The sequence below is a fragment of the Nanorana parkeri genome, unplaced genomic scaffold (assembly GCF_000935625.1).
Source record: "Nanorana parkeri isolate BGI_ZX_2015 unplaced genomic scaffold, ASM93562v1 scaffold965, whole genome shotgun sequence".
NCBI classification, from domain to species: domain Eukaryota; kingdom Metazoa; phylum Chordata; class Amphibia; order Anura; family Dicroglossidae; genus Nanorana; species Nanorana parkeri.
Window position 1 is genome coordinate 443,363 of NW_017307233.1, and position 18,545 is coordinate 461,907.

Genomic DNA, 18,545 nt, shown 5'->3' on the forward strand with positions numbered 1-18,545 from the left:
GACTAAGGTTCTCTATCTCATGTACCTGTATATATTCCTTCTATATGAGACCAAGGTTTTCTATCCCATCTATGTACCTGTATGTATTCCTTCTATATGAGACCAAGGTTCTCTATCGCATGTACCTGTATACAGTATATTCCCTCTATATGAGACCAAAGTTCTCTATCTCATCTGTGTACCTGTATGTATTCCCTCTAGGAGACCAAGGTTCTCTATCTCATCTATGTACCTGTATCTATTTTCAGTGTATAAGACTGAAGTTACCTCTTTCATCTGTGTACCTTTATTGTCTCTATAGAAGAACAAAGTTAGTTATCCTTTCTCATTTGTCACTATTAAGAACAAATGTAGCCATCCCTTTTTTGTACTGTACCCATACATTATACTGTACCCATCTTGCACTAGTATATCTGTGTGCCCCAGTTTCAGATTGTCCTCTATAGTATTTGGGTATTAAACCCAAGCACTGCCAGTCCTGCAGCTGCACCATTTTTAAAGTGGGTCCCCAGAGGTGTTTTTAACTTAATTATCTTTTATCTGTCACAAGAAGCCAAAAAGCACTTTTTTACAAAAGCAATTTGAAGTTTCCAAAATGAAGGCACGCTCACAGATATGCTAAACGTTGTCAGTACAGTGCAATTCTCTTTATCTGCAGTGTTTGGTGAGATTGCCTTCAACTTGCTTCAGCCTGCTATAACAGTAAACCTCTTATCTCCTCTGTCTGTCAGCTGGCTATGATCACTCGATAAGCCTCTTCTTGTCGCTTTCATAATTCTGTAGAGGTGCAGCTTTTGGATTAAATATCGCTGTCTTTCTGCCATCTCTCCAAGGCTGTCGGCAGATATTTTGTGATGCCTCTATTTCCATTGTTCAGACAGCACAGCTCCCCCTTGGCTAGGCTCTGAGTCACGTGTTCCACAGGTTGCAGGTGTAGAAAGTGCTAGCGTGGATTCGCTTTTATTAACTTCTGTAGAACAATGATTTGATTATGTATGGTGCAGCTGTTTTGTGTAGATACATTGCATTGTATAAATGCATGCGGGAACTGATCAGACATATTATTAGCATCAATCTTCCCTGGCTGCATTATGATCAGCTTATGTAACTATTGATGGAAGTAATAAATGCAGTGTTATGATATAGCAACGACACCTGGATCTAGATTTGCAAGAAATGCTGTTGTTTTGATACAGTGTTTCTGAAATCTATCTACATTTTCTTTTTTACATCCTGTAAAGCGTATTTATATTTCTGGATATAATATTTGGACAGCTGCATTGTTTTGAGTCTAGATCATAGCTGTTATTATAGGCAGTCACAATGGTAAAATGGAAAGAAGGTTACCGGGCACCTGTAAGGGTAAACGGATTTAAACAATGGATTTATAGTAGGGCTGTGCAAATTAACGATTAATTTCTCGATTAATCGTTAATCTTTTTGATCAATTTGATAACTTCATTGCTGTGCTGTATGTGTATAGGCCAATGTAGTTGGATCTGTATGTGCGTTATAATTAATCGAAATTAATCGATTTAAAAAACATCGATTAATCGAACACGAAAATTTGAATCATTAACAGCCCTACTTTATAGCAATATATACATTCTACAGCATTTTCTCCTAGTGCATTAACGTTTATTGGATGGAGTATAAAAAAGTATTAAAAAAACTACTTACATAGAGGTATAGCGAAATGAGCGATCTATATAAATATATACTGTGTATATATTTCTGTGCCTTTCTGTAACATACTAGCTCTGAGGAAGGGGGAAATTCCCCCGAAATGCATCAGCTAGTAGGTCTTCTCTGGGATCTACCTGTTATCCTATTGCTCATTCCAATTTATCTCTGTTAGTAGTTTTTATGAGCACTTTTACGCTATATAAAATAAAAAAATTTACACTAGAGTACATGGTTTGTGAGGATACTTCCCAGTGGCCTTGAGGATGGCAGCCTTCTCCTTCAGCGTTTGATGTTGAAGAATTTCTCATGTGGAACGCTGTGGTGTACTACAATTTCTTTTCTCTCTAGACATTATACAGCATTGTTCACCTGGCCATCGGCCTCTCATCACATATTTAGCCAATATCAGGTGAAAGACAGCACCCAGCTGGAGCATTGATAACAGCTGCCTTCTGTGCATACATTGATTTCTATTGGCATGAAACTTGAATACAGTTGTCTGGAGAGAAGTGTTGGCTAATTGGGAAAATAGCAGTATATTGTACTTATCTGTAACTTTTTAACCTTGCATTTCTAAATATAATGCTATGCACCTAGGCTTTGGCAATAGCTTGCATCCTAATCTGAATGGAGCACAGTCTGGGAAACAGCTTCAGAAGGATTTGTAAATACAGGTTAACAGTAAGTCTAGTAGCCTCAGTGCCAAGCAGCTGCTGCAGAATCAAAATCTTGGAATGTAGAAAAGTGAAATAAAACATTTGGTGCTAAGATAATATTACCCTTGTAAAAAAAATGAATATATGAAGTGACGTGTAGGAAAAACATTTAAAATAATTACATTTTCCCCACTGTATCCAAATGATTCTTCCCATACACTTTAAAGCCCAGCTAAATGTTTCGTTGAAATCAGCTAAATAATTCCAAAACAAAAGTAGTTCAAAGTCTTATAGTTTGTTTGCTTTAGAAAGCAGCCTCCTGAGTAGACAAGCCTGTCCCCTGTCAGCATTCTGTAGAGAAGGACCTTTGCTCCTTGTGTGGAAACAGTAGTCTTTCTGCAGAGGTCTAGCACGTCCTCTGCTGACTGAAAGCTAGAGCTCTTCAATCAGCAGGAAGCATGGGCTTTGCTGACTGCAGAACTGTAGGTCTGATTAGGAAGGGTGTGTGTTGGCCTTAGGATTGCCACCTGTCCAGGATTCACCCGGACAGTCTGGGTTTTGAATAATGTGCCCAGGTTTCATGGCAGCAGAAACCCGGACACAAGATGTCAGTGAGACAGGGGCAACCAAAATTAAGATGGGCGGCTACTGGCCCCTCACTAAAAATAGTCTCAAGTGTGATATTTACATATGATTGGGTAGCGCTATTTACATATGAATAAGCCACGACTCATTCTCCCCCCAAAAAAAGTCTGTGTGTTGCCAGAGTGTTCGGGTTTTGCTTGAAGAAAAGGTGGCAACCCTAGTTGGCCTTCTGGGATTACCAGAATAGACTGAACTGGTGAAGTATAGCAAAGCATTGCTGCAAAACTAAAGTACTGAAAAGATTGTCAGTGTCCCTGTATGCATTTCAGTAAGAAATGTTCAATTTGGGCAGGAGTGCATGGCACAGCACATGTGATCATTTACTATGTGCATAAATGTTCCAAATTCATATTTTACTAGTTTGGCTACCGTAAACTGCAATCTGGATGTTATGAGTTACTACATTTGCTTATAGTCATTGCACTTTGTAATAAGGTGGACACCTTTACTGGGAACTCTACCAGAATTATGCTGTCAATTATATTAGCAGCATTGGCAACATATATATGAAATACCAGCCAGGTGGCTATTCTATGTGTGATCAAGAAGAGCAAGGAACTTTTCTAAGCACCATTCTGCTTGATAAATAGGAATGAGGGATGAGGAGAAAGGATTCAGCGTGCATAGTGCTAGTGCTCGCCAGGAGCAGGGAAACCAACAACAATCAGCTTCACTGTATCCCAGACCAAGCCCTGGCAGAAGGCACCATCAGTGATTTGCATAGAGCATACAAGGGATTTTTAAAGGGTCCTAGTCAGATAAGGAATATAAAAAAGTTAGAGCTCTGCCTACACATAAGGCAATGAAAATGAGCATACATCTTGTATCCCTTATATAACATTTGAAAGCTACTGTCACTGAACAGTTTTCAAGAGATGACTGGAATGCAGGAAGACCTCATTTAGGGCCTGTGTTAACATGCTTTTGAGTTTGTGCTGATGGCATCAGTTTGACAAGTTTTAGATGCTTCTGAGATCATTCAGAATTAATTGACAGGTGCATTTTTACCTTTAAACCAGTGGCATAGCAATCGCCATAGCGACCCAGGCAGCCGCTATGGGGCCCAGGGCACAAGGGGGTCCGGCCAGGACATCCCCCTTAAGCCGTCCAGGCCGCCTGGGTCACTATGGCATCGCAGGCTGCTGGCTGTCACTGGTGGGTGTGAGGAGGAACGTTGGATCACTGACAACCTGTAAGTGATCCGTGCAGTGGCGCGTTCCTCCTCACAGCCGCTGCTGTGTCAGTGACAACCAGCAGCTGCAGAGGATGATGCTGGGGCCTGGCGTTGGCAGCGGAGGAGGAAGCAGGGCCCGACGATGGAAGAGGAGGCGGGGCCCGCCAGCGACCATGCAGGAGGAGGAGGTGGCAGACAGCGTATCGGGTCTGACAGGTACGAGGTGTTCAGGGGTGTGACCAGCCCTGAGAGTATGTGGTGGGCTCTGCAGGGTCACTCTCAGGTGAGCTGTTTGGGTTCTCAGGTGGGCTCTGCAAGGATAGTAACTAGAAATCATAGGTCCCCATACAAAATTTTGCTATAGGGCTCTATGATTTCTAGTTACGCCCCTGCCTGAATCTGACCATCTTATGACCTGCTTTAAGTAGGTTTTCCATTCCCATAGACTTGGGTATTCTTTGCAAAGTGAATTTTCACAGAAAGCTGCCTCCACATTCACTATGCTTGCACATGATTGGATACAATCTGCAAAGCTTTACAACATTCACTAAGCTAAGAGAAAATTATCTTGTGAAGTGAAAATTCCCTTGCAAAATGAACAGTCTTTTTGCCTTTAGTAAATCACCCCCTAAGCCTCAAAATGGATTTTCTTATTAGTCAAAAAAAGTTACTTTTTGTTTCTCCCCGGTTTCTTACTCCAAAGCTAAACCTAAGGGAGGGGTCCAGTACAACCACAAACCTTGGGCCTCTAAATCCTTTCCAAAGTGGTAGGGGGATCTGTTGGCCTTTGCCACATTCTGCCACACTTCATGTTGTCCAACCTTCTTGTGTCTCTGCACAGGCTAGCAGACCTCCATTCTGCTCTTGTAGACCTTTTGAACAAAGGTGTTATTCCCATTGTTGCAGTGGCAGAAAGGTTTCAGGGATTTGTTCAACTTCAACCTTTTACTGTTCAAAAAGCAAAGGTAGGCATTTGCCCCATCTTGGACAAGAAGGCCTTAAATATCTTGATTTGAGCTCAAAAGTTCCAATAGAGTCCACAATGTCTGCCATACCCTCTCTCCACTAGGGAGAATTAGTGTCATAGTGAACATCAAGGTGTATTTGCATGTCCCAATCTTTCCAGCACATCAATGCTATCCCTCTTTTGCTGTGGGCAGTCAACTCTATCGGTTTGTAATCCTATGGTGTGGCCTATCCTCCACATGTGTGTTCACAAAGGTTCTAGCCCATTACTGCAATCCCAGGCAGGGTGTATACACCACAAAGTAAACAAAGCGTTTGCCTTGGGCGACACTTTCCAGGGGGCGCAGAAAAAAACGCTGCCCCCAAATCAGTGCAGCGGCTGCACAGAATCAGGCAGCCTTGGCTGCCTAATCAGGCAGATTACCTGGGCAAGCTGCCGGGTGGAGGAGGCGGGACCAGAGGATGGGCAGGGCCGGGATCGAGTGAGATGCAGCCTGGCCGGCGGAGATGTTGCGGGAAGAAGCTATGGGCAGCTCAGGGCTGCCCATACCTCACCATCTGACGGCAGGATTCCCCGTGGCAGGCTGGGGGGCTTCAGGTAAGAGGAGCAGCACATGTGTGCAGGGAATGGGACCCTGCACAGTGCACCATAGATCCTGCACAGCCCACCTGAGAGTCTCTATGCGGGGTCTGCAGTGAGCTCCACAAGGTCTCAGGTAGGCTATGCAGGGTCTATGGTGGGATGTGTGGTGGGCTCAGCACGGACTGAGGTGGGCTGTGTGGGGGTCTGTGGTGGGGTCTGCAGAGTCTCAGGTGGGTTGTACAGGATCTATGGTGGGCTATGCAGGGTTTAAGGTTGGCTGTGCAGAATCTATGGTGGGCTCTGCAGGGTCTCAGTTGAGCTTTGCGGGATCCATAGTGGTGGGCTCTGTTTGGTCTGTGGTGGGCTGTGCAGGATCTATGGTGGGCTGTGCGGGGTCTGTGGTGGTGTCTGCAGGATCTATGGTGGGCTCTGCATGGTCTCGGGTAGGTTCTGTGGGTCTATGGTGGGCTCTGCTGGGTTTCAGGCTCAAAAAGATCCTTTACATCCCACCTGAGATCACGGCTTCCCTGCTACGCTACTAACACAACCTGTGAGAATCGTGTGTGCTGTATCCAGCGACTGACAGGTTACACAAAATGTCTTAAATCGGAAGGGGTGGGGCAAATTTAGATGAGGGGGTTGCCAGAGGGTAGTCTTGCCTAGGGCAGCACAAAACCTAACTTCATCACTGTCCCAGGGTATTCCCATTTTGGGATACCTTGAAGATCTCCAATTGAGGAAGATCATCTCAAACTCTGTCCATCAATTTGATGCAAAATGTCCAGACCTTAAAAAAAGGTTCAGCTTGATTCAGAACCTTCAGAAGTCAGTGCTGGACATTACACATTGCTTGGAGTATCTGAATCTCATTCTAGATGTAGCTCAGGCCAAAGTTTTTTTCTTTCCATGGAAAAACATCTGATACTCCGCTCCCAGACTTGGACTACAGTCCAGGAACCATCCAGCTGTTGCAGTTCTGAATGATAGTAGCCTCCTTCAAGGCAGTTCTCCTTGGTCAGCTCCACTGCACTCCTACAAGACTGATTTGCCTCACAATCTGTCCTTGTGGGACAAATCAGTTCAGTCTCTAGATAAACTGACTCTTCTGACACTGAAGAAAAGGTTATATCTGTCCTGCATGGTGGCTCCGAAATCAAGCTCTGGAGTTTGGGGAAATCCTTTTGTTTGGAAGATCATCAACGGCTGCCAGCCTGAAGTGTCCTAGACACTTTTGTCAGAATAGGGACAGCAGAGAATTTCTGTCTTCCAATCAACATTTTGGAAGAGTGATTTAGCTGTGCTTGCAACACTGGACACTCAACCTACTGGGTCATCTGATCAGGATCCAATGAGACAACACCAAAGCAAAGCACTCCACTTTCCAGCCTTGTCTACCGTTCACATGGTATGGAAAAATGGCCTACCTCCGTCAACAGCGTCTGGACCCAAGGGAATGGTTCCTCACCTGGAACTGACACAGATGGGAGACGCTGGTTGTGGTCCAGCAAACTGTGTAGCTCAGATAACCCACAACAAACAACGCTCAGAACAACGCTGAATCCTGTCTGCGTACGAGCAGGGACACCCTCACCCATACGGACAGGCAGTTCGGGTGAGCGTAGCGCGGCCTACTGCTGCATACTCCTATAGAGAAGAGCAAGCTGCTGCGTGTAATCACACGCAGCACCTGTCCTTCCCGGGAGCGGCCCGATTTGGCCATGCATGCAGCACGGATCTGTACGGGCCGGCCGTTTCTCGTGTGAATGAGGGCTAAATGAACTTCAAGAGCCTGATTTTAAAGGAAAGTCCTAACATGCTGTTTTTCAGAAGGAGAGATCAGAAATAGCAGCAAACAGTATGGGAAGCAATTTTAATGACACATTGTTACGGTGCAGGCTCCAAGGCCATTGTCCTTATCCTTCCTTCACTGCTTCATATGGTAATCATTTAATGTTTTTACTATGGTTTGTCTGTCCTTGATGAAATACAAGAAAAGGCATTTCATATGGACTGTAACTTATCCTGAGTGTATTCCCATTCCTTTCTGCAAGAGTACAATCATCTGATAATGTTAAACATTACTGTGTAAGATTACAAATGTGCGATAAGCAGTTGGGGAAAAGCCTGATAAAATAACTAGGTGTAATTCACAAATTTTGTTTCTCAGGTGCTGTAAAATGTATAAAGGGGGGAAAAAACCTTGAAGTACTAATTCCTTACTGTTTTTTATTTTATCTACATATTTTAACAGAATTAGGTGACAACTTATATAACAAGTATAAAACATTGTTGTGTATATTGTCACAGTATTCGGTCTGGTTTCCTGGACACTGGAGTGATAGGAACAATGAAATTAGATGTATGTACAGTTCAGTAATGCATTGTGTTGGTCAACCAAAGGTATAACACTAAAAGAGGAGTGTAGCCAAACCTTTTTTGGTTTGGCTTAAAGGAGACCAGCAATGGCAACCTGCATATTAACATATTGACAGCTTTGTATTCATTTTGGACAACTGACACGTGTCCACATGGGAACTTTTTCCACTTACAGTACCTCATGTCCCCCAAACAACTGCAGCATTTTGAATTCCCTGTCCCTGATGCTGGCCAGTGGTGGCTTCCTCTCCCAGTAAAAAAAAGCATCAATTGCCACTGTCTGTATGGGAAATGTAACATATTTGTGAACGATATTGGTATTTGTTATACATAATGTTTTGTTTTATGTTTGTCCATCCTTTATTATAAATAAACACTAGCTAAACATAAAGACATAACCTTCACTATGTGATGATTTTCTATTTCTTACCTCTACGGAACACGCTTTTCCCAGATCCACTTTCACAACGCCATAGTTTTTAGACTATCAGTCACTTTAATATTGTAATTTTCAAAAAATTTAATATTGCCAGTGCCTAAAGTAATTTAGAGCGAGATTATGCTGTTTTTCATTATTGCGACTGTGAATGTGTTTTTGTTTTAATAGTTCACACTTTATGAAAGGCTCCCTTGCCTATGCTCGCATAATCAGGTTATTTGGAATTGATGCGCGGTTTGTCTCCTAGATTAATGTCCGAATACACGGCTCATTGTTTCAGCAGGCTCCGCTATTCCTTATGTGCTCATTGCCATTGATTTCTTTGGGGGAGATTCATCTGATGGGACAGGCACGAGCTCTATTTTATGGATGAAATCAATGAAGGTAGATGCCTTGAAACTTTCACTAACTGACGGTAGTACAAAGTTTTTTTTTCTGAATAATTCTGTCGACAGGTGACATAACTATCAACAGATATATGTGTGATTTGTATGAAGTACAAGTGTGAAATAATTTTTCACCATTTATACTCTGTGACAAAAAGACATATTTAGTTTGCCGTGCTTAACGCCTCTATGCATCAAAGCATAATTCTTCACTTATTGGTAGATGCTGATGATGTGGATCACCCACTGGCTTCTTGTGTCTCCTGGGGTTTCAGTGGTGTTCATGGCTCTGCCCACCATGTAGTCTAACTCCTCTGTAACATGAATTAAAATGTATAAATCCAGCAGCAGCAGAAGGTGGGAGTAGCTTGGAGTTTAGATGTAGGGCTTTTGCAGCCGGAGAACCTGAGAGGTAGTGCAGGCAGAGAACCTGAAAGGTCCAGCGATGTAGATCCATGTCAATTATGATGGATGACGGCCGCCTACACGACAGATCCAGATGAACTCTCGCCACAAAATGACAGCTCTGACCCAAATGTCAACGAACGTGTAGAACAAGTTGTGAGATCCCAGGACTTGTTCCACGCCTTTTGTTGACATTCAGGAGCAGAACTGTCATAATAACAACTCTGCTCCAGAATGCTATTTATATATATATATATATAACTAACTAGGAATGACCTCATAGATTTCAGTCCTCCCACAATCCTGCAAAACATTATATTACTATATCATATTCTACTAAGACTCACCTCCTTTTTTGGCGCTGTCTCCTAAAGAAATTCCTTTCTACCACTTAATGTCCTTCAACCCGAAGACTGAGGACATACTAAAAGTGCAGGGGATCATGAACCACCCCATGAGTGGGCGTCACAGTGGTATTACAGTGTAATGATGCACAGAAGTGCTGACATCATCACATCAGCACCATTCTCTGCATCATTGAGGACCATCCACTGCCAAAGAAAAGGCGAAGACAGTGAGGACCCTGTGTGTTATGTCACCGTTCAGAAGAAAACCCTTTGGAGGGGAGGAGAAGGCAGTTGTGATTGGGAGAGCCAGATACTGCATATATACTTCTCAATAGGCCCTAATGGAAATGTCACCCACCTGCAGGATTGTAGTGTTTTCTTATATCAGAACAGCAGTTCTTGTCCACTGCACGGTTCCTTCTATAAATCTTCATTCATATGGGATTCAGTCTCTAAATACCCTAGCAGCCTTTCCATTACATGCTTACAAAGCTTTATGTCTCCACATTGACTTTTGTCATTCACCTTTAAACTCCACTATGCAACAGGCAGCAGCTTTCATTTTCCAGCTACTTCATGATCCTGTGCTTGATTGATTTGTGAGCAGCTTTGTCTGATTCCTATGGGTTTTTATTAATGCGTTGCCATCTCTCAGCTACAAAAAATGTATTCTGATATTTCAGATCACAGACATAGTCAGGTCTGCCTGATAACTGTGGGAGGAAACTGGCATTTCACATGTTGTGTGTTTTAATTGGGCATTAAAGTATTTCATAGCCTAGATTAACTAGTACTCAAGCTCACTGTTTCATTCTGTCACCCTTTTCTCCATTAGGGTTCTCGAGGTAGGCTTGAAATATTTTCTTACGCTGCAGACACGGAGAGCTGACCTTGTTTTAGCAAAAGGCATCGTTTTGGCAGTTGTTCTCTCAAAAGACTAGCAATGTAAGTTGCTGGGCTCCCTTGTTTTTAAGGGCATTTTCTTAATTGGGCTTGGATCCTGGTGGGGTCAGGTAATCCTTTTTGAGGTAATTTGGCCTGCTGTGGTCCATTATCCAGTCCCAATTTAGGTGGTATTAATTTTTTAGGACCTGAAGCCAAATCCTCAGATCCCTTGTGACAGAAAACTCAGTTCATTCTTTATTGTTTGTGGGCTGTGTATACAGGCCTCTGAGAAAAATGTAAAACATCCATGACATGCCAAATGCATACAGTCTTTTTGTATGCAGATGGTTTTTCATATTTACTTGATGATGCTTTGTTTGTAGTATGATAGCAAGCTTTGCAGCATCTTGATACCGAGGTCATGTACAGTATACAGTGTATGAGTACTTTTTATAGGTCCCATATACAGTTAGCTTGATATATAGACAGCAATGTGTATGAAATAATCTTGCCATCTTTGGGAATGTATGCCAGTGGCAAGACTGGGCTTCATTTCCGGGGACACTTTTCTGCTACATTGGAGTACCTAAGCTAATAACTTGTGATACTTTCATGCCTATGACACTAGAGTCTCTCATGGCATATTTTTATACCTGGATTATACAATCCTTTTCTGGTTTCATGTTAAATCTTTCCCTCATAAAATGTTCATAAAAAAGCAACATGGTAACCTGATAAGAGTTGAGTATAACCGCTCCAGAAATAGAAACATTATTGCAAATGTATTGTTCAATGGAAGGGACATTTCCAAGGACAGAGGTTTTCATGGGCAAATCTTAGACACCAGAGGCTCTCCTTGGAAACTAGGCATGTATGGAAATGCTTATGGGTAAAATATGTCTTATTTTGCATAGCAACAAGCTATGGTCAGATTTACAATAACTGAAGCAAAGAAAAAAGCTATGGTCAGATTTACAATAACTGAAGCAAAGAAAATGAGTTTAAAAACTGGAGCCACTAACCATGGCAGCCATTCAGGTTTGTTTCATTTAAAAGATGAAACTTGTTTGGTTGCTGGGAGCAGCAGTTTCAACTCTAGCTTTATCAGTCCCAAAGTTGTGGCACACCTGAAAAGTGGAACTTCACCCACAAATTTCATGTCTCCCAGAAGAGGTTTTTTTTAAGGCATGCCAAATATTAAGGTTGTCAGTGTGCTTATTTCGCCTCTCAACCAAACTTTCAAGCTCACAAATGGCTGGTGTCATAGCTAATCACATGTGGCAACTGCAATTGAAATAGAGGCTGAGAGGGCACCTTCCTTGGTTGTGAGGGATAGGATGTTGTAGTCCCGCTTTAAGGAGGACTCTACAAAGAACATATTTTGTGCTTTGGGAGGAATGGGGCCAGTTTAGTTTTCCTCAATGACTGTACAGCTCTCAAGAACAGTTGCAATGTTTTTTACATTTGTGCTATGATAGGCGATGTCTGGCTTTTCAGCAGAGATTCCGATGAAGAGCTTACTCGATACTGTACATATTCCTGTGCAGAATTGGTACAAGTGGTTCAGCATGTCTATATATTGCACCCACTAGTGGATTCTCTCTAGAAATACTGTATATGATGTGGGGATTAGCTCCAAATAGTAGCGCATTAAGGACGCATTGCTGTAATCTTCATTCAAGGGCTTCCTTGCCCACTTTTATTAAAGCGAAGTTCAAAAAACAGAACAATTACCCTTGCAGGGGTTGTTTAGCATCTCATGGCAGCACCTGCCCATCCAGCCTCCTGGCTTTGCATTTGCAGCACCGCTGCTCCGGCCTCAGCCCACTGTCTGTACCTCCAGACAGTCACAGTTGTGTGCTAACCTGCACACTGGGGGTTTTTCCAATCTGCAGCACCCTGCTGCACTGGACTCCACTCTGACTCCTAGGTGGAGCCTTCCTGTCTCCCAGGTGGAGCCTTCCTGTCTCCCAGGTGGAGTCTTGAACCGTTCCCAACAAATTTATTTTAAAGGCTGTGCACACCTGTGCCATCAGCATGCGCTGGCCACTCAAATTCTGGACACAGGAATGGAGATACCACAATGGCATTGCCATGCACTGCCACAATGGACAATGTTCTTCCTCCAGGGCCATTTTACAATTTTGCATTGTACCACTGGCACTGTGGATGGCAAAGTAAAAGAGGCAGCTTTTCCTCATGTATTGATCAGCTGCATATATTTATACCATTATCCATAGCAATACAGTCCTCTCAAGCTTATTGGCACATTTAGGGGGGTTTATCAAAACTGGAGCAGACAGAATCTGGAGCAGTTGTATGCAGTAACCAATCCGCTTATATCTTTAATTTTCAAGCTTAACTGAATAGAGAAGCAGATTGGTTACTGTGGTCAACTGCTCCAGATTATGTCTGCTCCAGTTTTTATAAATCCCCCCCCCATTATCTAAATATTCTAAAACTGGGCTTACACTGTAATATTTTCATTGTTCAACCCGTGGAATCTTCCTCTGTTTGCATTGTATTATGATTACCCAAACAAACCAGCAGCTAATCGGCTGCCAGCTGTGTTCATTCAAAGATTTTCTGACTGGCTCCTTTGATCAGCTGATCGAGGGATGCCGTCCAAAGGGGTGCCGATAGCAACACCCATTGTGCGGATTTCGGCTGGTTCTTGATGTATTCGAATACCAGTGACATGCGGTACCTCTGGTCCTGGGTGAGGCACTGCCCAGCCTCGCCCCCAGCACGCCCCCCAGCGCTGGCCGAAGCCCCGCCCCAACCATGTCCCCAAGCTAGTGTGAAGGAGGTAGGGAGGATCCTCCCTATCCCTCACTTGCTCGTCACTGCTAAGGCATCGAGATCGATGGCCTCAGTGGGGTTTTTTTTGTTTGTTTGATTGGACAGCTTGTACCAATGGTGCTTTTGCCTTTGGTCCAAGCCATCCACAGAACTCACGCCTCTAACAAAGAGTAGAGGCTGTGACAGCTCTTTCCTCAATAGTTAGGTTACACAAGCAGTGGGGAAGCCCGCTGCTGTGTAACCTAACTACCTGTCAAAAGCCGGATGCAGCGCTGCCTGTAATTAACAGGCAGTGCTCCATCCATGACAGGTTACACAGCGGGGAGGCTTTCCCTGCTGTGTAACCTAAAGGAAGCCGATCTGAATGGAGAAAAAGCTGTCAGCTTCAGACTTGAAGCCGACAGCTTTTTCCTTCATAATACTAGGTGAGGCTGTGCCTCACGTGCCTCCCCTGACCGCACGTCCCTGTCGTATAGTGTATGGCCAGCTTAAGGAACCGAAAAGAAAAAAAAAAGTATGTTTTGTGCAATGAAGGTGATCTTAGCAGAGGGGCTTCCTGCTAATTTAAATACAAAATATCCACATCCTTTGTCATTTTAAATGTAAACGTTCAGAATCCGGCTTGCAGCAGATGAGAAAACATTGCTTTATGTTGCTTTCGAAAAATGTAACCAAAGTTTAAATAGAAAAACTGTGCTCCAGTATGAAATTGCCACTCGTGGGGAATGAGCTACTATGCCTAAAGCTTGCCTATGTCATTTACTGAATGGCAATAATGAGATATATTTATTTTCAAGTTGAATTTTTTACCTTAGACAAACGTGTTGGGATTGTTGTGTTCACATCGGCATCTGCTCCTTATTGCTAATATATGAGGCTGTTGTATTCCTCCCTATGCCATATTGTTATATCTCACAAAACCTGGGGCAATTTCAAGTTACCTAATCTAACGGTGGAGGTGAAATGATATTCATATTTAATTGCCTTTTCCCGTGTCGGAGAGGAAAGAGATATGAGTGTGACACATTCATTTTAGCCTTTTGTTCAGTTTCATTAGGAGCAGGTTGTGATCCATTTGTTACACATGACAAATTCACGTTTCTAGATTGATATTACTTTTCTGAAAAGCCATCTTGGTATCTTGTAACTAAACAAACACAAACCGTTCTGAGCTGCAATAAGTTTAAAGTAAGGGATGCATTATAGATGTTTAAAACAAGTACTGTAGACTGACACCAGCAGTAACAGACAACTATGGCAAGAGTCAGGTTAGTGTGAATATGTAAAGTACATTTGTGATGTCTCTAATCCCAGCCTCAGCATGTGTATGTAAAGTTGGGGTCAAGTTTTTTTTTAAGTTTGAAAAAATTGCAAATGGTGAAAACTCCTGTTAGTTTGTTTTTTTGCCATCTGTGCCCCATTTGAGAGATTTCCCTCCACTTCCAGTAGACCGAAAGAGAGGAAAATGCCCTTTTAGATGTCACTAGAAAAAGTGTAAGATTTTTTGAGTTTTTGACACCTCGGGGGTTGCCAGATGCCTGTCTACCCCGCCACATTCTGTGGTTTCATCTTCATCACTGCTAAGTCCTGTAGTAAAGTAAGGGTTGGAGGTAGGGTTGCCACCTTTTCTTCAAGCCAAACCCGAACACTGTAGCATCTTGCGGGAATTTTTTTATGAGGGAGGGAGCTTCGGCCGGTCTTCAGAAGTAAAAATCAGTTGTGCAGCTACCCCGAAAGTAAGACCTAGCGCTATCTTCAGGGATTTCTGTAATATAAGACCTACCACCGAACTAGGTCTTATTTTCGGGGGAGGTCCTATATTACAGAAATCCCTTAAGATAGCGCTAGGTATTACTTTCTGGGTAGGTCTTACTTTCGTGGAAACGCAGTAGCTTCCTGACCAATCAAGAAGAGGGGCGGCGAGTCATGATGTCAACCCGCTTCCTGATTGGCTAGGAAGCCAGCTTCACTTTTTTCTAGGTAGCGTGGCTTCCTGACCAGGTCAGGAGGCCAGGATGTGAGTCATGACGTACCACTGGCCTTCCTGATTGATTAGGAAGCCAGGATGCCTACCAGCAAGTGAAGTTGGCTTCCTTGCCAATCAGGAAGTTGGGCGGCACGTCACGACCCACCTCACAGCATCCTGATTGGCTAGGAAGCCGACTTCACTTTTTTCTAGGCAGCGTGGCTTCCTGACTGAGCAGGAGGCCGGGATGCCCGGCTTCCTGATTGATTAGGAAGCCAGGCTGCCTAGCAACAAGTGAAACAGGCTTCCTAGCCAACCAGGAAGCCAGGAGGCGGGCCATAACCCACCACCCGGCTTCCTGATTGGGAAGGAAGTCGGCTGTATGCTCCCTTGGCACTGCCGGTCAAAGGGAAATCTCCCTCTGACCGGAAGTTCCGGTATTGGGGAAGGTATCGGAACATTTGGACGAGTACATCTGCGGCTTGAATCCTGTGCCCGGGTCTGCAAAAGGCTTGTACCCGGGCACAGGATTCCAAAACCGGACTGTCCGGGTCATTCCCGTACGGGTGGCAACCCTAGTTGGAGGATGGAACCATGGAGAGCTGTGGAGGTCACAGGCAGGCATTCAACAATCCCTGAAGTATGGAATGTCAGAGTCCTATGGAGGCTGCAGTGTTGGAATTAAGTGGATTTAGGAGAGATGCTGGCCACCAGAGGTCAGTATAAAAGATCTTCAATTTAAAAAAAAAGAACATTTTTGCCAAAAATATTTTTTAACCTGACAGGGACACTTTAAAACTGCCTTCCCTTCTAGCCCAGGTATATTGAACACATATCCTAATGGGTTGCTGGATTGTTGTTTTGACCTCAGTAGGCTTTCTCACACATAAAACTCTGCCAAAAGCTTGCTTAAAGTGCTAAGAGCTGCTTCATAAAGAGCAGAGGGTGCTTCAGGTTTGGGAATGCTGTTCAAAGCTTCTCCGATGCTTTGTAAATGTGTGTTAATACTGCTTTTGGCTAGGGTTTAGGGCAGAAATTTGAAGTTGAAAACATGTTCTGTTTTAACAGTGCTGTTGAGCAGCTTCCAGCCTAGTAAACCCATTGCTTTTTAATGTGGCTGCTCTGCAAAATCTCAGAAATCAGTAAAATTGTAACTGCTTGTAAGGTCACAACAGGAGACTCATGGCTTTCCCATATACAGGTTCACATGGGGCACACTGTTTACATAATCATTTTAGGATTATGTAATTGTTTTTTTATTTTAGTTTTGGATACACTAGGGGGGAATTAATACTTTTATCAAGTTTCTATTGTTTTTGGCACAATTTGGGAAGATTTTACCCACTGGGGGACACAGACCATAAAAAAACTTGACACAGACTATCCTCCACACACTTTTTAAAACTATAAATAGGATCGGGTGGATTTGGGCTTAATAAAGTAGCAGTTATGTGCCATTACTGTAACCAATCAGATTTCAGCTTTCTATAGGTTGGTGTAGAAAAACAAAACATTGTTTTTAATTCATTATATTGCCTTACTGTACACTACTAGTTGTTGAATTATTTTATTACATAAAGTCTTTTCTGAAAAGACTATGGCCTAATGGCACAATTACTTACTGAGATTAACTCCCGACCTTCCCAGTAATCACTTTGTACCTATAGTACATACTGGCCACACTGGAGGGCTATTAGTGGAAGGAAAAGTATCTGCCGTTTATGCTCACATTAATGCAGGCCTCGGAGAATTCCTATTCTATGTTTCCCAATTAGACCTTTGTTTTATGGTTGCTTTTTCTTCAGATGAAAAACATCTCTCTTGTTTGCATCGATTTCCCTTTATGGCCAGACAGGCAGTAAAAGCATTTTGTTATGTCCGAGGACTGCCACCTAATGCGGATAGCTTACCTGTGTCTTGTGCTGAGTAAATCCATGAAAGCTCCAATTCATAAAATGGCAAAATAAAGTTCTGTGAAGCATTTATCTTTTATGACAAGTGCTTCTTCAAAGGACTAGCTTTCCACCTGAAAATACCGCTCACATTCTGCCTGAAACAAGGATTGTTACCTGCGAGCATTTTGGAGGGGTGTCAGTTTCAGCATTTTAGAATGCCTTATCTGCAAGCTTAGTGGACCCCTTCCAGAAAACAGTATTAATACTTTCACATGTTTTCCACTTAGGCTGTCTGCAGTTTGTCTTTTATTTTATACAAGACATCAAACAACTCAATGCACAGTAGAAATACTTTTATGGGGGTCTGTTTTACCTACCAATGGATTTGTATTTCTGTCCAGACAGGAGAGCAAGGTTGGGGTCCTGACTTTTCTTTTCCTCAGTTAAAGCTGAACTCAAGATCTAAATATTTATGTATACGAACATTGGTCCAGCTTATCCCACTGTTGGTGTACATACTTTTATACTCAATAGGGTCAAGTAGATCCTGTAAAACACTGTAGTAGCTGGAGCTACTACAGTGTTTTACAGCGATCTTCTGGGTCCCGATACTGCTATTATGGTGAACAAATACACAGACGGATGCTCACTGAGCACAGCGGCCATTCAGCGAATGCTTCATATGTTTTATCAGTAAATACAGTAAACTCCCCATTTACAGTATCAAAGCAAACGGCACTCTCAAGCAAACAGCAAAAAAAATCAAGGACATGATCTTTGTTTACATCTTGCTGGCAGCAAGATTCTGTGGTCGGCAGCAGAATGTAAACAATGGGGAGCAATAGCCAGCCTTCTATTGGCTATTTCAAATTGCAATAACCAAGAGCAGGCTGGCTATTGTAACCGCCCTTTGAGCAGAGGAGCAGACCCGAGAGAGAACTTTCTCTCTCAGGTCCTGAGCAGAGAAGCCGACCTGAGAGAGAAAGTTCTATCTCAGGTCTGCTCCTCTGCTCAATGGGCGGGGTTTCAATAGCCAGCCTGCTATTGGCTATTTCAAAATGCACTAGCCAGATAGCAGGCTGGCTATTGCAACCCTGCCCACTTAGCAGTGGAACAGACCTGAGATAGAACTTTCTCTCTCAGGTCCGCTTCTCTGCTCAGTGTGTGGGGTTTCAATAGCCAGCCTGCTATCTTCTATTATTCCCAGCTGCTTACATTCACCTGTCAGCTAGCTGGCTGGTAAATGGGTTGGCGGGAAGGGTGCCGCGGGAGGGGGGGGTCGGGGTTGCTACTGATACCCGTGGGTGCCGGATAACTGGGAGTTTACTGTACTA